This window comes from Diprion similis, chromosome 2 (assembly GCF_021155765.1).
Source record: "Diprion similis isolate iyDipSimi1 chromosome 2, iyDipSimi1.1, whole genome shotgun sequence".
Lineage (NCBI taxonomy): Eukaryota > Metazoa > Arthropoda > Insecta > Hymenoptera > Diprionidae > Diprion > Diprion similis.
The window spans coordinates 9,644,367-9,665,684 of NC_060106.1; the positions used below are offsets into that span (position 1 = coordinate 9,644,367).

At 47.4% G+C, this 21,318-nt stretch overlaps 1 long non-coding RNA gene across 1 annotated transcript; it reads right to left on the bottom strand.

The window, feature by feature from the left end:
• Positions 1-336: 336 nt before the first annotated feature.
• On the bottom strand, positions 337-3,014 carry LOC124416667. Its single transcript, XR_006930798.1, has 3 exons — positions 2,692-3,014; positions 2,006-2,048; positions 337-920 (listed from the first exon to the last, which is right to left on the bottom strand). It is a non-coding gene; the product is annotated as an uncharacterized LOC124416667 (long non-coding RNA).
• Between the last annotated feature and the right edge of the window lie 18,304 nt (positions 3,015-21,318).

A 21,318-nucleotide genomic window follows, 5' to 3' on the forward strand; every position in this document is an offset into this window, starting at 1 on the left:
TTCAAATAATTCTGCTGACCATCTAATTCAAGTCAAAATGGTTCTAATTATAGCAATATTAGCGTCAAAGTGCTTCTGCCATCAGGAAAACATTCGATCTGAGGAAGTGACTGGAAAAGAAGGATTCAATGATTCATTGATTGTAAGCTTGACGATTGTGAGGGCTCTTGATCGTCTCCTGAGCAACATGCGGATCAAAAGTCGCAGCCGAAAATAATAAATTCCGCACCAACTCTTCAAAGAGGAGGGGAAGGAAAATCACAATCTGATAGGTTAATAATTTGAGTTTTACTTTATTTAATAAGCCTTAAGCGTAGTACAAGTGTTATGGTGTCAGTGTATAGTACTCTAACGAGTTACCAAATAGTATTGTGTCGAACAGGAACAAAAAATGTAAAAGAATGAGTGAACATTACACAAGAAATCCAAGTTCTGTATCATAAAGATGATGTGCAACAGCTATACATAACTTAGCCTGAATATCACAAATGTTACATGAGACACAGCCGCCCTGCGTGCAGGTGCAATACTTGTATGCGTCATGTATAGTATTGTATTGTTACTATTTTATGTAACCTGTATTGAAATAAATTAATGATTGAATCGATTCCCCGGTATTTTCTGAGTTGTTAAGCTAAGATCTTTGAAATCCCTCCTCTTGCTATGCTTGGGGTTCAATTGATGCGAAAAGGGTTATTTGAGTCGAACTCAAGGTGAAAAGTTTTTGACCCCAAGATTGATTTTGGTATTGATTTTATATAGCGGGAGGAACCGATTGCGTGCAGTCCAAAAACGCTGTGAGCTATCCTAAGTTATAGCTATAAAGCGAATGATTGTTTTGTAGGTCCACTGCTGTTTTCCCACACCTTCTTCGCGTTCATCGGGGTCCCGCCAGTCCAGAAGGGTCATACACATCGATTCTGAAACGGAACATATTTTTCATCACAAACTCGTCAAAAAATTGAGGTCAAGCCCTCTGCATTGCATCGGTTTATTTTTGAACTATTTGTCAAATCGCTTGAGAGAATTCCCTAAGATACTGTATGAACGTGATTCCGCAAGAGGAATCAGTTTTAAGAATGCCTGAAGTTGCTTTGATTCAAATCTTCATTATGAAACTGGAAAATATACATGCATTTCAAGTGGTTTCTGCTTCTTACGAGTGAACCGCGTGCGTTATCAATGTGCTTAAAAAATCTTCAACATCTAGTGTTTTTCCTGAACATATCCGGTTTAGTCTACAGTTGTAAGTTTCTAAAGTGCCATGAGAATAGCTGCTCTCATCCACCTACACTTTGTTCTAAATGATAAATTAAACCCGCAAAGGAATGTTATAGAAAGGTGTTGCGACTCTACCCCCAACGTGCAGATATTTCCAGTGGGTGTAGTATCATTCCCTTGAATTTTATCTCTATGTTATTAAATATCAATACACATTTGCCAAAATTATTCAATAATCTGTGTGTTGAACAACTTCATCTTCTTTTCTAGACAAATCGATCAAGTTTATGAATTCAAAGGAAAGTGTTAATTATGAAATATTGATTCATTTTCTAGCTGTCAGTTCATACCACATGAGATTCAGTGTGTGCGCGTAACGTAAAATGTGAGGAAGTGAATGTATAGCATCAGCGTAGATGTTAAAATCTGTGCTCGAATCTTCAAAATAATCACATACTTTTATGAGAGTCTATGCATTTAATAGTCAGTTTCGCGCACATACTAATTTTCCTCACACTCCTCGCTATTGATGCTGATGCTCCCTGTGAATCGGATAAATCTTCTATACCGTTCGCCACGTGGCCCGAAGTTTCCGAATTAATTTAAGTTGAAAAGTTTGATCACATTTTGGTTGTTCTGTCAGTTTACTCGTTCATTTATTAATATGATCCAGTTATTCCGAAGTTTTTTCCACCAAATCAAAGTCGGCTATAATGGTCAATAGAAACTGAGTGATAAATATCTTGCGGTTATATTGGAATTTCTGGTATGTGATAATACTCACCGATTTCAAAGCGAACGCCCTCCTCGACTCTTCGCCGACAAGTCTGCAAATTGAAACCAGGACAATAGAATTTATTCAGTATCAAATGATAAAAAAACCAATCTGGCTTATTTTTCGATTGTAATTTTCCTCACAGGTCTCTCAAGATGCCGAATTTCCTTCTACGCAATAAACATCAGCTTTGTATTCTCGCTGTGGAGTTTGAACAACATAACAGAACTTAGGTCAGAAATTGACCAACTATCTACTACATTTATCAAAATTTTTTTTTTGAATATGGTGGTGTAGACTTGATAGATATGGTTTTTTCACCCGATCACCAATAATCGCGTTTACTCGATGGCTGAACATCCTGAGTAAGAAGCAAGTCACTAGCTTAATCTCTGACAAAAAGAACACAGAAACAGGTGATGCTTTCGTGACTTATGAACGCAGTCCCTTAAAATTCTTTAACTGTCTTGGTTAACATTTGGCAAAAACATGCCTACTTAATGGATATCTCGCAATTGAGTTGAGTGTGCATGTGAAATGTCGCGGTTTCGCCGAATATCTTTTTCCATAGGGTTGTAGCAGAGTGTGTGGGTATTATTTATTTTGACCCTCCGTCCATCGGGATGCATTCCGATACGTCGTCACGTCTTCTGGTCGTAGAGGGAGACTGGAAGGCGATATATTGGCATACCTACCAAAAAGAATTCCTGAGCGAGTGCTGCGTCGTCGATCCGTCCGTCCGTCCTGCATCCGTCCCTTCGTCTATCCGTCTACGTACACGTCGGTGGTCAGGAGACGACACGTCGTACGACCCCGCCAAATGCAGTTCAATTGTGCACGTCAAAGGTGATAGATGTTGGCTCGACCTTGGAATGCGCCGCTCAATTCAACATCTACCTCGTCTTCTTCGTTTTCTCACTCTTTTTCCGGTTCTGCACAGTCCGTCGGAGTTCCTGATCAGACGCCGTTCAATGGACAATGGCATTTCCATCCACGGAAGCCTTGCGGGAAGAATAATAAAAGCAGAGAATCGTAAAAATTTTACTCCGCATAATCCAACTGAAACACAATTAGGTACTGGAAAATTTCACGGATCAATTCGGAGAGAGGCGTGCCTTACGACGCGGGGGGATTGGCACACGTGAGCAAGTGTGAATTGCGTTTGCTTGTTGGATCGTAGAAGGCAAAGTACACGCCGGGATGCAGGCTTAGGCTCCTTTGCAACTAAGCAAGGTATCATTGACGTATAACATCAAGTGTGTGTCTATATAAATACGTAAATTCTCTCCCTGGGGCGTTCCATTCTCCGGCTCTGAGCGCGATGCATCATAATAGGAGTGCTCGTAAAGCAGCGTTCATCACGCACAATAGACATCCATGAAACAAAACAGCGGTCCACCGGCTGTAAAGTGGAAATATGTCAAAGATAATAAAACAATTAGCCATAAAACGTAACGACCCCCTCAGCCGAGGTCACCTCGCGGATGCTTCCACCGCTTAAGAGCTGCAACTGCGTGAGAGCTGTCGCGGAGGGAGTAGTGCGTAGCGATTTAAGTGTCGGTCAGATCTGCGGAGTGCATACACCGTATTGGCCTCGGCAAGAGGTCTTCGGAGACAAATGAACGGTGAGTTATGTCGGGGAAAAATTTGCGGAACAATAAATACACTCGAAGGAGAGTCTCTGTCTCGCTGAGGATACAGTCCCTCTCAAAACGTTGATTACGAAGTGGAATCGCTTTTCACCAAAGCGGTGAAATATAGAGAGGACATTCGGTAAAACAAGGACCTGCCAAAAATTGGCAGAAGAACGTTTGTCACCTGAGGTTCACCTCGGGCGAAGACCGGAGAACTAGGGGATCGCTGGCACAGCTTAAATGAGGAGGAGGAGAAAGAATTTCGCACCGTCTTGCATCGGAGTCGGAAACGCATAGCGTGACGTGACAAATGACTGGCGTCGAGGGAAAAAAGGTTCTTTCCCTAAGTGAGGTGACCCGAGCAACGGAGGAATGACTTTTAATAAGAATCCCGTCGATCGCGTGCAGCCTGGCCTGCCGTGGTCTGCCCCCCTTGACTTCACCCTCGGTGGTGGAAAAGAAGTCGATTTTCTGGCCGCCTATTCACCGCCACTTGTCATTTAAAACGGTATTAAAAGCGTGGAACACGTGCCAAGAAAACGACACATTTCTTTCAGCTTCCCACTTCTCTGTATTCGAAAAACACGGGAATCATCTAATCAAAATCAATGCAAAAATGAAAAGATGAAGTTTCGTATGATCTGAGTATTTTCAGTTTCAGTAAATCACGTCCAACCATTTTCAAATAGATGACAGTGTGTGCGAATGTGATTTGTTGGAGTACGGATTTTAATGATGTACTCTTAATCAACGCACGTTTTCAACCGAAAAACTAATAAAATTCTAAGCAAAATCGATTTAACTGCTGAATCCAGAACACATGCAATATTGTAATTTTTTTTTGGTTAACAGTAACTCGAAATCGGGCAAATCAATTGAAATGAAATTTCCTTCATTTGATCGACTCTACATAACTGAGAACTGATCTGACCGTCAAGTACAATCGACCAAGCCAACTCTAAATTTTACGATAGTCAACATCGTTTTCTCCGACATGCATACTTTGAGAAGTAGCGGAAACAGCAGTGGGTTCTAGGACGGAAGATTAGTTATACTTGCGTCTGATATAATAATAAGCCGGATAATTTTCCACTGAATAATGAGTCGACTAATCGAAGGACAAAGGAGCGCGATACATCTTTCAATTTTCGGTTATGCAAAGGTTGCATCCTCGACATGATCGAGGTGCACATATTAGGTACATCGAGTCGCTATTCCAATTCGGTAGTCTGCAATGGTTGCAGCTGAATTTCGGTAAAAATAGAGAATCAGATAGATCGAGAAAAGCCGGGGGTCGAGAGGAGGCGATTTCTCGTCTGTTTTAATGACGATAACCACAGGGAGTAAATGGCGTTGAAGATACAATGGTCGCACCGTAGGTACGTGGTTATTACAGCACCGCCTTCTCTTCGGAGACGCTAGCGCGTATAGACTGACGCCAGTACCGCAAAGTGCGTACCTACATAATAACGGTCGGTTATATACAGCACGCACTCTCCGCAAAGGGGAGGCAAATCCACGCGAGGCACAATGCGGTTCAGGTTATACGAAGTATTCTCTCACCTCGTCGTTTCCGGGGTCATAGCTCGATACGTTACATCTTACAGTTTACAGCCGTTGCAGGACTCGAGCCAGCACCCATTTCCTCAAGAAATTCACGTCCTGGGTGACCCGAGTTCTTGATGCACCACCATGCCAGCACCACGAGACGAGCATCGTTACACACAAATAATTACAATATTAACCAGCGTTCATCATCCCAACGCGACAGGGAAAATCTCTCCAAGTCATCTTCGAGTTCGGCACTCGGCTGCAGCCTAGCGGCAGCAGCAGCAGCAGCGGCGGTGGCTTAGCGACAAAATAGCTCCTGACAAATCTGAGTCCTGGAGCTTAGACGCATAAAGCCCTTCCCGCACAGTCTTCTCCTTATCCCGCAGTCTTACGCCGGCTGTATTTTTCATTCCCTTCACCCCGTCCCACTCTGCTCCTCCTACAGTCAGTCACCCAGCCCCGAGCTCAGCATCGGTCGCGAAAGGAGCCGTATAACGCGGCAGCCGAGTCTGGAGCGAGCCAGCAGTTCAGTAAAATGATTCTATTAATTTTTCCATTGGGAGCGGCACTCGTGCATGCCACCCCCGAAGCACTCCACGTCTCTTCCCCAGCCGTGCTCCGCGGTTTTGTGTACGGGGCCGGGTGTATAAAGATGCTTTGAAATTCAGAAGAATCGTACCGAGAGAGCCGGGGTCGTTGTCGTTTGGCGTCCCCGGTGAAATTGGCTCTCTCTAATTTCCCCTCCAGTCGTTCGTTATTGTATGCCTACCAGAAATACGGTCTACACTCTCTTTTCCAGGGGTTTTTGCTCGCAGGATCGCGAATTTTGTATCGTTCGGGTACTGCGTGGGTTGCTGCGGAGATACGACGAGAAATCTTGGCCCAGGCATAAGTCATGCCCACGTGGCGAACGCATCCTGCATTTAGGTTCAGCCGTGCGTCAACAGAGAGACTGTAACGTCGACGGATGGACGGGCGAAGGAGGGACATGTACTCCCGCGAAGCCCACGCAAGACTATTACCTACAATCGGACGTCTATATTGTTTCTATTGTCTCTATTGTCTAAGGCGTGGATGGATCCCCCGAAGTACCCTCTGGCCCCGAAAATGATGGCCGGGTGTTGTTATTCACTTTTTATACCGACCGACCAACGGATGGACGAATGGATACATACGTGACAATTTGACGCGTCCACATTCACACGCCCGCATCTCGATCTTAGTGAGAGGTTCAGCTGAGATACTCCTCCGTCGTGTAAAACTCTTTAGCGCGTGGGCGCCCTCCCGACCTTTCACCTCGCGCTCGTCCGTCAGCGAACCGAATCATGGATTTTTATACTCTGTCAGACTAGGATCGAATGTAAAATGCCCCGTAGGGTGCAGCCCGAGTCGCTACGCGTTGGAGGTGTAATTACTTGAAAAATCGTCAAGCTTGTTTTGACACATCGCTGACATCTACTGTTCGGTTAAAAATTGGTGACACAAAGTGGTGAGATGTTTAGAAAAAATTCACTAACTTGGAGTAAAAGTTTTCGTCGTGCTTTTGATCATTTGATGTTCAATAATGCTTGGCTTTCAGTAATTAAAAACATAGTTCTCGATGGCGAAAATAAGTCGTTTGCAAATGAATCCGAGGGTGTCTGCGATCTCTGTTCCATTAATTCATTCAGGTAACAATATTTTAGGTGCCTTATACCTGACTCTTCGCCAACTGTATGTTGGCAGCTGAATCTAGTAATCTCGAGTGAGTAAGTATATATTCTTGGTAGAGAATTATCGGTGTAGAGTGTGAGACACGGGCACTTTGCTGACAGAAGGCAGCAGTTAGTTCAGTGCAAGAGTTTCATTGTTTGGTCGACAAAGGTACCCGTAGCACGGGACAAAAGGGGTGTCGTGAGATTTTTTTTCTCCGTTTTTCTTATTTAGCCTTTTTTTCCTGCGTGGGCGAAGGAGCGAAGCTGCAGCACTGGGACGCGACGCGACGCGACCCGACCCGAAGACCCCGCCCGCGGGTTCCCAAGGAAGTGGAGAAGCGGGAGAAGAGGGAGAAAGATCTTCCTCAGGTTGAAACCGTACACCCTTTTTTCGAATTCTCCCTCCGGTGTAGCCGCGAGAGCGAGAAAGACTATGACCAAGTATATTTCGTCCAAGGTGTGGCACGTATCGGCGTTCGACGTCGAGCTGAATGCTCGCATGTCTCCAAAGATGAATCTTGTTTCGTGTCACTATTGATAGAACAAAGCATTGACGGCCTACATGCCTTACACGTACTGTTAGCAACGTTCGCGCGTTTCACCTCCTCTCTCGATCCCCCGATGTTAGTGTGACCTGTAACGCTTAACCCTTCCCGTGTCATCGACGTCAACGAGTTGAGGAAGGAATAGTTTACGGCGCCGAAGACGGGGACAGGGATGAACCAGCTCAATGGACAGACAGACAGGGCCGCGAGGGCGGGAGGAGGACACCGGTACGGGCTTGAATGAACCGCGGCTCACAATAACTGGTGCCGGTCCTCTCGGACCAGACCCACGATTCGACGGCTGACTCAAGAACGCGTCGAGATGTCTGGAGGTCCCTATTGTGTCGTAGGTATACACCGTCCTGGTAGTACACCTACGATAATGTGTTTACAAACTGTCCAATCATGTCGACGAATAAAATACATAATTCACCGTCTTGGCAGGTTGCGTCAGAGGGCCGATTTCCTACGGTTTTTTTTTTTCACTTAGTTCTCGGCCAGCCGATTCATTCAGGCCTTTCCTTCTCCGGACAAACTTTCGCCAACTCACGGCCTTCTCTGGAAACGGAGTAGGATGCACCCGCCTGTTTCGATCCAAGAGAAACACACATGTACCTGGGTACCGATTTGCCTCCTGCTGAACATTTTGCATGACGTGAACTGCCTCTTGCACGGAATTTCGTGCGTGGTTGGCGAAAGGACGCGAGGATTGCGGCTTGTGGCAATTGCATTATACTTGAGTCGATGGCCCACGCAAAGTCAGGTGTTCGGATGGTGCGCGGTCACATGTGTACAGGTAGATATACCCCGCGGTCGAGTGCCGTAGACGCCCACGTCGAGGTTGGATCGAAATAGGCAATGCTGTAGGATTGGTAAAAACAGATTAAATCGAAGATCCTATCTCGGAGTAATTCTCCTTGGGCGGGAAGGACGCCGGTTTCAGCCGGGTAGGGGGCGTATCGTACGCAGGCGAGAGGTCCTCTCTGGCCGATGCCCAGGATCTGAGGTAGGCTTCGCGCCCAGGGTCCAAGAGAGCACTCGTGTCCTCACCATGTATCCTGGAATGTAAAGCGCGCGTCATTATGGCCACGTCACTCAATCTCTCCTCCCGCTCCGCTGGGGTCCTGACTTATAAGGAATTTGATGCTGAGGTAACCCCTCGCGAGAAACTTCCAACAATCATTTATAACCGATAATTTGTATAACAAGTTCCCGAACAAAAGCCAACTTGATATACCTCGGTGGTAAGATTTTTCAGATAGGCGATGCTCTCTCGCTCTCTTCACGGGCAACAAGAATACCATCTTTACAAGGTGAGCCGACATGCGTAACAATGTTAACGTAACCACGTGCGATCCGGAGGAGCCAAATAATCGTCTTTCTCGGTTCGGTTGGCGCATTGTTCAGCCCGTATGTCTGTTGTGCTGGAGGCAACCTATCACGCTTTCTTTATAGGAGAATCTATGACGCCGACGGATCACGACCCGCGGTTTGTCCATTCAAGCTTCTATTCGGTGCCGGGGTTATCGCTCCGGACGTACACCGGTATTCCCGACTTGACTTATTTTCAAAAATATCCCAAACTTCCGAAGAAGCCCGCCTCGCGGTGAATGGCGAGATCAAAGTCCCGCGCTTGTGGTCGGAGTTGGTAATTCCATTGAAGAAATTGCTTGGCGGATGAAAAAGGAAGAGAATAACGACGAGAGAAAGGACTGTAGTAACGAAGCTTGGAACGATGAATATGAGAAGAACGGTAGGTCACCGAGCCGAAACCCGGAGACAACGGGACCGGGGCGCTGAAAAGTGTGGAAGTGACGCAGCTGTGAGTCGCGACTTCGAGGGCTTAGAGCGTAGGCGATTCGAGGGAGTGCGATGCCTCGCCCTTTTCCGTCTAGAGCCATTATTCGACGGCACACACGTCTTGGAAGTCCCGAGTCCGCTTGGCTCCGCAGGTTGGGTCGCGCGCGCGCGCGCGGACCACTAACCCATAATTAGAGACTTTCGCAAATTATACGCGCGAGTGTGTCCCCTTGGTAAAATATCGGCTTAATAATAACAGTTGGAGGGTACAACGATAATTATATCGGGTCTCGAATGCTAAACAAAACGCTAGGCTTTGCTCGCGGCATTTTATGGCTCATTCGCTTGGGACGATCATTACCCCAGCTGCTTAGGAGGAAGCAGCATCCATGGCCTTTTCTCGTTATTCGAGCCGCGATTTCCACGAATCCTTACAGCCGCCATATTCCACCTTCCAGCAAGTGGAGCACCGCGACTCCACCGTCTCCGAGGAAACTGACCGGGGAAACTACGAATGAAATGATCCCGTATCAACGATGGGTCGTGAGGCAAGAAGAGGGCCGAAAGGAAACTGCGAATAAAATGATCCCGTATCAACGACGGGTTGTGGGGCAAGAAGAGGGCCAAAAGGGGACAAGATCGCAAACCTTTTAGCAGCGTGTCTCGTGTTTTGCGGGTTATAATTATCCAGGGTCGTTTTTGGAGCGACGTGGCATCAGCGGCATCAGGAACAGGGGCACCAACGAGTGAAGACTGTGCAGTGTGTGTGCGTATAGTAGGTTCTTAAGGGGAGCCGTAATATAAGACTACTCCGTACAGTAGCTTTTTATTAGCTAATTGGTAATTAAGCCGGGTTAAACAGCGGGCAGCCAACGCTTTCTTGTCGGCCTCGTCGTTCGGCGACTCGCTAATTTAATTTGCGGTTTCGTCGCGTTCGCCGTTCATGCCTGAAGAACTCCTCCGCAGTCCAGCCACCCGGGAGCTGCGTACTGCACCCGCTCCGGTGATTCTGCAGCCACCGAGTTAGTTGATGGTTCATAACGCTACCATCTCCCTCCGCCTTCCATCCATCGAATGGCACTCCTGAACGCAAGTGGTTTGCAATTAATATCACCGGTCATCATTCCAGTACCAATTAACCAAAGCTCCCTCCTGAATTGATCTTGAAAAACCGCACCAGGTATCTCATTTCCTGTCACGGAATCAATCAGCATTCCTTCACTTCCCAGAGCACAGTCTGAGCTCTAGAGAGAACGCAAGTACAGCAGGAGTCGACGATGGGTATACGAATTCCTCGAAAGACAGTAGCTCCGCAGGTTTGAAGGGTAGTCTTGGGTGACTGCGAACGAACAACTACAACCATTATACAAACCTTCGAAGATAGCTTAGATACTGTTGTTCTTGCTGGTATTTCACGCTGGAAGCTTACAAGTGTTCGACGAGCATCGAGTGTTTTCTCAACGCAAGCAAGAACCGGGCGTTCAGGGTTGCTGCGACGTGCGCCTGCAGCTTTCCTTCGAATAGCCAGGATTTCGTCCAAGCTTCAGGGTTACCCGGGGCGCCCAACGCCGTGCGAGAAACCCAAGAGTCTACCCTAGTGTTTGTCTTGCGGTGGGCGGGCCTCGGCAGAGCTCGGTAAGGCCCAGTAAGGCCCGGTAAGAAGGACCGAGCTGCAAGTCACGAGCCAACAATAGTACAAATAATAACAAGCCAGCCTCGACTCTTCGAGAGGGGCATCTTCTTACCAGCCTAGTGGCTCCTTTCGCTGCCTCCGTGCTTTAGGCAACCTCCACACCGCGGTGATCTCAAGACAATTTCTATTTAGTTTTTATTCACCCTGAGATTATTATCTTCACTGTCAAGTGTCCAACTACCGTCTATAACGAAAGTGCACTGATACCACGATAAGTTCGAATTAGTGATCGAATATACAATTCGGTACACGGCAAAGGGAGAAGTTTTGTCCATTTCAATGTGGGAACAGCTTTACGTGTTGTGGTTCGAGTGCTGTACGTGTGTTCGTATATTGAGGGGGGGTATTGCATGGGAATAGAGGCAAGCGACGGTAAATGCAGTCGCTGCTATCATTGCTCGACGGGCCCACCCACAACGCACGATCCGCGGTTCTGCAGTCGCTACCGGTATTGAATCCTGCAAAGGTCTGGGTTGTTTTACTCCAACCATAAGGATATTATTTGCATCAAGACGTTCCCCACCAATGAGGCTTGGACGTATAAGGAATAACCAGGAGCAGCCACTGTTTATCGGTCGAATACGTCCGGCATGGCAGCGCGAAGCCGTCGGGTCACGTCTCGTAGATTTCCGCTGCTCACAATCACGGCCGAGAATGAGGTCCGTAATTCGCGTATCCTTCCTTGACGACTTTTTGAAAGATTGCGGCTGCGGGAGTATTTTCGTCGGATGGTGGAACGCGGCAAAGGGACGCGCGATCTTTTTTACTTTTGAAAAAGGTACCGTTGCCATAATATTACTTGATACGGGCGCCTACGCTGCATGCGATGGAAGAATTGATTCTAGTGATTACAAGGAGTCAGGTCCTAGCAATAAACCATTTCTGGATTCTGCTTTGCCCATCAGGCCTGTTTACGTTTCGGAGAAACGGTGAATGCGGACGATACAAGCGAGTCAATAAAAAAAAGTAGAAAAATATCGCATCGTATATCGCGTCTCATACAGAGGGAAGCATGGCCCAACACCGGGAGCCATCCAACTGGAATTTAAATAATAATTATAGTCTTTAATATCATACGCTCGCTGGTAGTGGAGGTCCTCGTTCGCTATTCCCCGACGGATCATGCATAAGGCTACGCTTTAACACTCGATCACCGATGCATGCGCCTCTCCATAAATCCTAAACCATGTATTCATGGCGCCTATAATAATTCTAGAAGTTTTGCATGGTAAACTTTGTCGAAATTTCCTCGAGCAGACTTGATGATCTTCGAGTCTTCGATCGGGCGAGATCGTGGTATTCACAGTAAAATATTCCAATTAGAATTTCGTTGGACGTAAAGTTCATTTCCTAAAAACTAAATGCCGAGGTATGGACGAAGCCTATTCATAAAGTGTATTCAGAGCTTTACAGATTTCGTGGCTATTCTACTGTCAGGTTAGGTCATCACCAGGCAATCACGCATATTCATATTTTAATCGACTAGTATTGTAAGCATCCGCTACAGACTGCAATCCACTTGACCGTAGTAGCACCTGAATTTTATTGGGTTTTAAATTAAATACATAATATCACCTATATTGCACTTTGGAAGACCCGTTAGATTTGCACATGCATGAAGATACTGTTTGATTAAAAGCGAAAGATTTCCGCTACCCCGAATTGTTAATCAATTATATCATTCATCCTCCGATGAAAGAGCCCCTCGGCACCGGTAAATTGAGAAAATCTAAGTGTTCGAAGAATTTGCGATGGCTTGCAGGATCTTGTTGATGACTAAACCGAGTTAATCGAAACCGCGACATTCCCGAGTCTACCGCATTTCCCGCAGGTATTGTCAGTAGCTGCACTTTGAGGTAGCTACCTCGGTAAGACGGTACGAAGTTCTCCCTAAAGCCAAACGGGTCAATGCGTTGGTTGGAGGCAGTTATTGCTTTGGTTGAATGCATTAATAAAATTTAATAGTTAGTAAGCGCGCGTACACCTTAATGGATTTTGAGCGAGCGTCGGGTCCGTCTCGAACGCGTCCTCCGTATCGCTCTTTGCACGGTTCAAGTACACAGGGACGTTGAGCGTTACTGAATTGGTATTATGGTTGGCTGGTTGTTCCCCGGTCGGTTCCTCTCTCTCGAGAGAGCATCCAATGCGAAACCCGACGCCCAGTCCTGCGGGAGGGCCACGTCACGGCGTGACAGAAGCCCCAGGGATGGGATGGGATGGACGGATGGACTGGCGGATGGGTAACTGCGTGCAGGAGTCATTACCGCGTGGAGTCTTTGCAAAGTCGTAATTCGCGATTCGTTCCCTGCCTCGGCAGCGCTGTGCAACCGGCGACTCGGTAGCCCGAGGACTCAGTGGACGGGGAGACGAGACTCGCTCGGCTTAGACGATCACTTCGTTTAGGTCTTGTCCGACCGGAATGAGACTTACATCACGGTGCGTTAGGAGTCCTTGTGCTTCGCTCCCTCGGGCTGACGGCCACCAGCAACGGGCCGTCGCCCCGCGTGAAACGACTTGGGGCAATTAATAGAAACCGGGTAGGTCTGCGTATTGGTACTCCAGCTAAAGGCGAGCTGCGTTGCCACCTACGCGCGACTACATGCCACCTTGGCAAATCAAGGACCGTGGTTCAATGTCACGCTGAATGTTCACCGCCCGAAAAAACCGCGCTCCGTGAGCTGTAGCTGATCGGAGAGAGCAGGGTGGGTGCACAAACAACTGTAGTCATACCAACGGAGGCTACCCGCCGTGTGCAATCCGGAGGTTCGTAGGTACATAACGCGGCGCTTTGAAGGAATCCTCGCGAGGGAGCGAACCATAGAATAGATGGACGTGACGTCGGTTTATCAGCTGACGTACGTCCACTATTAATCAACGGCCCCTCTTAATCATTTGATAAACCAATCAATATTTCATATCAATCATGAACTCGGTTTCGGGATATACTACACTCGACGGTGTACGCGGACTATGCAGAAAACGTGCACGACGAATCACGTACATGGGGAGAGACCATCTCCTCCGTTGCACTCGATCAAAGTCAGTTCAGTTTCCTATTTCGGGAGGATCGCTCGCTTTGCAGACAATGAGAAAGAGCGATTTTGTTCCAGGGAATTGGCGCTTTGATCCGCTGCAGCAGTTCTGCAGCCTGCAACTTCCGTGGATCAGCCATTGCTTTCTGTAAGGTGACGACTGGATGGAAGGGTGCAATACCACTGCATCATCTTATTTCTCAGAATCTAATTTCGTATCCAACAGTGCGAAGGTGAGCTGACGCAGAGCGGGAGAGGAGAAAACGTTCGGCAGGTAATCGAAAGCCGTTTAATGGAATCATCGATCAACCAGACCGCGTTCTCTGAACGGATGTCAGTCGTGTTGTTGTAGCACACCTATATACCTCCGTAGAGTCCAGTAGCGTCTGGCAAACAAGGCGGTGTCTGGTAGTGGCGTTCGCTGCCTCGGAGATGACTCGATGATAGCCAGAAGACTAGAAAGGCTCGGCGCCTATACTAGCATTGTAATTTGTATCGAAACCAATTGCACGTCTGACTTTGCCGCGTCATTTGCATCGGTTACAAGCGAACGCGCGTGCGAGGAACGGCGCGTTGTCGAGTGTCTTCGAGAGGTAGAGAGATGCGTTGGGTGAGATTGTTTATTGCGGCGGAGGGCGCATAAGTCAGACGAGGAAAAGCAATTCGAGATACCCACATACATACGTTCGACAATTTTACACTGCAGTCCAGTAACAAAGTAATACGAGTAGTAAGTAGCTGGTCGAGGGATATGAGAATAAAATAAGGTGACGGGAGATGCGGCGGCGTAAGAAGTAGTTAGCTACCCACCGGATTTAATTAATACTCTTGATATATTAACCTGGTCACACAGCTAAAATTTTACCGCACACCGACGTAGGTGTATCCTAGGAAGCGTAAGAGTGTATACACTGCATTGTAAATAACAAAATAGAAAAAATAACCACGCTAATGACAGTGATAAGAAACTCGAATGGATACCTACAAGCACCGCAAGCGAGATAACTGAATCTGAACAACGACCAGATAGAGTTACCGTAGCGGAATGCGCGCCTTAGAGTGAAAACGAACCGGTGGGGAATTAATTAGTCCTCGTATACAAGAATCTAGACCCAGAGTTGATATTCTGGCAAGGACCAAGCCAGGCAGAGTCCAAAGACATGGTACATACTTAGATTCAGAGGAATATGTTATCAAGGAGTGTAGCCCACATAGATTATAGACGTAGTCTATGGCTCCGATAAGTCTGTTTTATATGGAGTTGGAATGAAGCAGGAAGGCAACGAAATTTCATGCCAATACTTATCGCGCTTTGTCAGTAAACTGAATCTTATTGGTCGATGATTCAAACACCTTGAGAATACGTCAATGATAATGAATAATTTCGGAGATCACATGGTTTTTGTATTGTATTGTCCCAGGCAGATTAAAACCCCAAATATACGCTTGACAACTATTACGGACCTAAGCAGTGTCAGTTTAAGATCAAATTATACATTTGAATAATGCACTAAAACTTGAAAAACTAAAGTTGACGGCAGTATAGTACTAAATATACCTGAAGCACTTGTAGGTTGAATTGAATATTAGTAAACCAGATGAACTAAGACAGGATGCTACGTAGATCATGTAGCCTCAAGACTTTGAAGTAACCGCTACTGCAGGAATGTCCAAAGTCTGACTGGGCGAGATACCGAATTGAAGAAAGGGCGTAATAGGGCATGGGGTTTAGCGGCAGGAGGGAATTTCTGGGTGCTATGCATAGTCCGGTAAGGTCACCTCGGTATCGAGGGTGGCTGGGCGAAGACTGGGACAAAAACAGCAGGAGAGATAATCTTGCTATTAGAGGCGTCCCCAGGAGATGGCCGGGGAGTCGATATATCGGGCGGCGGGTCGTCAATGGACCTTCGAGGTTAGCTAGGTTAGCTAGGGAGGCTGGTGGCCCCAATTTGTCGTAACAGGCGGGCAACACACTTTTTCCAACTCCTTATCCTAAGCCCCTTACTGACCAGGGAATCCCCGGACGGTTCCCCTAACTGGACAAACTGAATCATATTGATTGACCGTCTCCACAAAAACATACCCGAGATGCTCCAGGGCGTCAGGACTCTCGGCAATAAGATCTGTCCCGTGATAATTCCCTCGGACGAATTCTTAGGCTGTATTCACACCGGTTGCAGGCGGCGAGAGGGGCGCAAGGAGGAGAGTGCGGGTGGGTTGGTGAACTGGAAGGCTCCGGTGATGCGACGGTAGTGAGTTTGCGAGTCGATCGTAGAGCTCCGGGGTGCTTATCGCCGTTTGGGATCTTGAATAAATTAATTATCTGACAGGTTAATCGAGTTAGCTCGCCGCGCCAATCATAAACTCGGAGCTTTATTAACTGCCTCTTTTCTCGCCCATGATTGAAGTACGCGCACGCAACTCGAGAGCCGTGGCTGCAGTTCTCGACCAGAGGAATCGACTCGACGCTATCGGCGTCCAAGTACGGAGTCCAGGGATGACAGCAGTCGACGGAATGTATTCAGTCGCGGGGTGTTTGGACAGGCTGTCGGTCCGCGAGTCTCGCCGATGCAACATGTTACCATCAGCTACTTCCAGGTAGCAGGTAGTTCGACGTCACGTAAGCACACCCATAACGTCGCAGGAACTTGCAGTATCAGAGCACCGATTAACGGCGCAGAGACGTCGCGACGCCCCGGCGAGAAACAGCTGACCGAGTGACTGCAGTGTTATACTAGCTTCTATATCAGATTAGCTACGTCATTAATCACCCGAAAGGATGTACAAGGGGATGCACAAGCCTGGCAGTTGAAAACACCCACGCCCTGGCCAAGCGGACGAAGGACAGTGAAGATCCGGTGAACACGATATCCCGTAAATTCCTTGAGGAATTGGCGGAGATTTTTCATTCCTGAACTCTCGGCTAAACAGGGGCGATGTTCGGTTATCCGAATAGTCGCACGTGCCGTAGTACACAAGATGCTTTCTTCGTGGTGATCGGAATTTGGTCCGATGATCAAACGGCATTCCAAACAAATTAGCAAATAGTTGGTTATAGGCTGCTCGGTAAGTAAAACGATATTAAATAGCAGCCTGGTTACAACCCGCCGCGATCAGCCGGCGTCGGTTCAGCCAGAGCTCCGGCAGCGTATAATCTCGCTGGTTATTAATGGCGTGGTTTGGGAAACAGCTACCGGGCAGCCACGGTCCACAGCCTCGCTTTGTAAAACAGCATTCCACGCTATACTCGTTACCATCCCTGACGATGTGCTCACATTAATTGTATTTTAGACCAACTCTCTTGCTACAGCTCCCTTCCGTACTTTGCAGTAACAAGATTTTTCACCTCGCCTGAATTCAATTTCCATCACTCACTTTTCCGAACTCCGGTTGATTACTGTGCTCGATGGCAAACTTCCAATGAGCTTTGTATCAACGAAGCTTTGCCTGGATATTTTTACTTCTAAATTCAACTGCGCTGAATTCAGACAAGTACAAAAATGCCATTTCTTCGTACCTGATTGTTTGATTTTGAAAATTTCGTCACACTGTCAATGAATAAAGCCACGGCCAAATGAGCGTACGTACCAGGGATTGTATCTGCAGCTCGCAAGCATCTCACCTCACCGCCGCGTGGTGGAGTCTTGACAGAAGGCGCGGCGAAGAGCTCTCAGACACGGGGCATATCCACGAGGTCGTAAATCGAACGGGCCGGTGTGTCTGCCGGGTCTCGCCGAGATTTGCACCGATGACCCTTCGAACAATAAAAGAGCGGGAAGTTCATTTAACAGGCTATAAAGGAGTCTACGCTTAGCGGCATCGATTGTGGTAGTGGGATAGCAGTCGGTGAATGACGGCGCAGGGGTGAATCGCCGCGCAAGTTGAGTCTCCGGACCATCCGAGGTCGCGCTTGAAACGGGCTAAAAGAGGATTTGAGTCCGGTACCACTGCCTCGCTATCAGAGATCACCTCCGGGCCCGGAGCCGGCTTATCTCGCCAAGAGGAAAGCTCTCGGTTGCCGGGGTGGTGAGGTTGGGGGGTGGAAAGAGGGAGGGGATTCGTTTCTCTTTCCACCTCCTCCCTGCCCCTCACTCTCACTCTCTTTTTCTGCTCGGATTTTCGTCCCATGGTACAATGGAATTTTTGGAAAAGAGAGAAGTGGACGTAGCGCGAGATAGCAGGAAAACTAAGGTAGCTGCTCGAGCAATTACGTATACTCGAAGCTAGGAGCATAGAAAGGTGCGTGAAACGGACGTGAGATCTTCCGGTTCGCCGGGCAGCCGGTGCGGTGCAGCTATTATCGTGAGAAGTCTTTTGGAATGCGAGTGAGTAGAGGTAGGTACATAAAATTCGCTCGTTGGGCAACGCGGGTTATTTAGCCGACGCCGAGGAGATCTCGGTAGCCGTTAAAGCGGAAAATCGGGCGTTCAATCAGTGCGAGTACCGAGCAGAAAATCGAACCTGGGTGATGGACATTGCGAACGCATCGAGTCCAGACTGCTTTCAGGCCGAGGAAAGACACCCAGGCGGAACAGAGAATGCAGTAGAATGCAAGCGTTACTCGACGATCCATTAACTCCGCTTCGCCTTTGCCCGCTGCCATGCGTATGCTTAAATTGCACATTTAGAGTTGGAAAAGTGGCAGACAGCTGCGCGCGAATTGCTGAGGAATCGCGGAAATCGATCCGATGCACTAAACCGTAAGAATATTCCCCGAGGATCGAGGAGGCGCGCTAATAAAGCGCCTCGTTACCTCTCTGATTTCCCGAGCAGCAGAAGGACCCGAGGTCCTTTCGAATCTCCAAGTACACTTTGTACTTCTGACTTATAAGTAATATTAGCCGTCTGCCCTGGGGAGTCAGTCTTCGGCAAAAGAATGAATAAATTCAAGCCAGCTTCACCGCCGCCTCTGGCGGACACGATGATCCGAGTAATAATAGATTAAGGTGTTGCTTCTGAATAATATACAGATTTGACATGTGTCGCAGGTACTACAGACTGCTTACCATCCCATACGAGGCAGACAAGACAACGCGATGCTTGGCCTTGGCGGCATGCAACGTGCACCGCAACAATGCTTTATCTAATCGAATTACACGCTAAGTTTCATCGAGATAATTGGAAGCTAAAAATACACCTTTGTTCTTACCTGGGCATTGTTTGCTTATTCAAGAGAGAATGAACGCTGTTCGGTAATCAAAATGAGCACTGTTTTATCGATTTCATTCCACAGCGTTGAATCTTCTTGAGAAAATCCCAGCATCGAATGGTCGGTAATATGGAAAGTAAACGGCAGGACGAACTAGGACTGAATGAAAACAGAATATGAAAACGGCTTATTGCACTTTCTCGGTAGCTCGGTTTGAGATCGAACGTGCGTGCGCGAAGCGTTGGCGGCAACGACGTTATCCAGCACGCGTGCTAAATGTACAGCGTTCGTGATTTTAGAAACCTGGCGTTCACCCGTTTTACGACCACGGCATGCTCACCAACAATGCTTAACACTGAGCGGTTTCCTCGCCAGCTTGGGCGCTCAGTTATTCGGTTATCTACTTATTCGGCGCTTCGATTTCTCGCCTCACACAATTACTGTCACAGTCTGGTGTACGGAAGTGCAGTCGTTGAGGAAAGTGGCATATCGCATCGAAAAGTCTTCTTGTTGTGGATGAAAATTTCTTATAAATTCAGCCGTACTTGACAAGGAAGTTAAAAATGCGCATCTTCCACGATCCACTGTGAAAAGAAACGAAATTTGTCTGACAATGAAATACGTATTTACCACCGGTAGTGAGTAATCATCAACCTAAACTTATAATCGACATCTTTCGAGTTTTGAAGCTTGTGAGAATCATTAGAATAGCGTCCTCGCGCACAAAAGAAATAACAATTGATATTAATTATGAATTGACGTTGCGAATAATCTTTCACCTCTCCAACGGCCAGAAAGAGAGAGGGCATTGTCTGCAGGCCTAGAAATTCGGTGTTTGTCGAAAGCCCCGCGCGTTCTAGCGCCGCTCGGGATACGCCTGGGCTTTGTTGATCGGGCGACACTGATTGCCAATCAATATACCCATCTCGGTGGAATTTGATTCAACAACAATGTTGATCAATCAGTGTGCCAGCCTGTACCCCGTCACATACATAGCACCGCTGCAATTCTCTCTTCGAAACAACGAAATAGCAACTTCTATTTAGACAATCCCGCCTCTGGCTGTCAATAATCCGTGTCCCTTGATGAATTCAGAATTGAATTTTCGAGCGGTTGATTTTTGGTTTCTAGAGGAAAGAAATCCTCTACCGAATTTCCAACTTTTACATCAATTTTTTCACACTTTAATTTCATCTTTGATCATTTTCAAGCAGACCCAGAACGTACTATCAGTCCTGATTGGTAAAGGTACTGCTTGTAGTCAAGATGCACCATCTACTCGACGTTACGCATCATCAAGAAGAGCTATTCATGTATGCTTTTATCTGTTCTTGTCTACGTGTACCGTATACATTGCCAATTCGGACAATATTTAGAATAAATGGATAATTGCTTCGTCAGGAGAACCGCGACTACCCGACCAGTCCCCAATTATATGGATTTGCCAAAAGTACACGAACGCAGTGTACACCATGAGCTCGACGCATAGGAAAATACCGAATATTCCCTAATACTTGATCACCGGTCCACCCACACGAGTCCGAATACCTACGCTTCCCCATACACGTTACTAAACGTTACTAAATGTCACCGGACCAGAAGCTCTGACTCTGATTGCACGCTGTTTGCCGATGTAACCCACTCCCCTCCGGAGCGTCGGGATGTATTTTATCCTACCCACACGAATTTGCGGTGGGCAACAGTCAGTTACACATCCACACTATGAGGAAGCCTTACAGGCCCAAGCCGTCGCGCGTCGGAAGGGAAACGCAACAACTCGAAGCGTGGAGGGTCGGGATAGGAAGTAACGAAAAGTCCGAACCGATCGTTATACAATTATTATCCTGTGCATGTGGGAACCGCTGAATCAAGCAACGGAACGGTACAACTTGTCGACGGTTACCCTTGCTCCTTTTCTCTTATATCAAGACAGAGAACCGAAAGAGACAAATGGAGTGGCGGTTCCGGTTGCTGGACACCGCGACCGGTGGGGTCAGTGGCTGACTCCTGGGGGCATTTTGGGAGGTGGCTAAGCCAGGCACGGAAGATGTATGCCAACCGGAAGACACCGTAGCCGGAAACCATTACTGCCCCTCTAATTTCTTTACGATCACAATGCTATTGGTCCCGATTGGTCATGCTTCCGTGCCGTTCTTGTTTATGACTCCGCTATGGCCAATCATCCTCTGGCCAGGGTAATCTGGTCTCTCCTAACCCGGCTGCT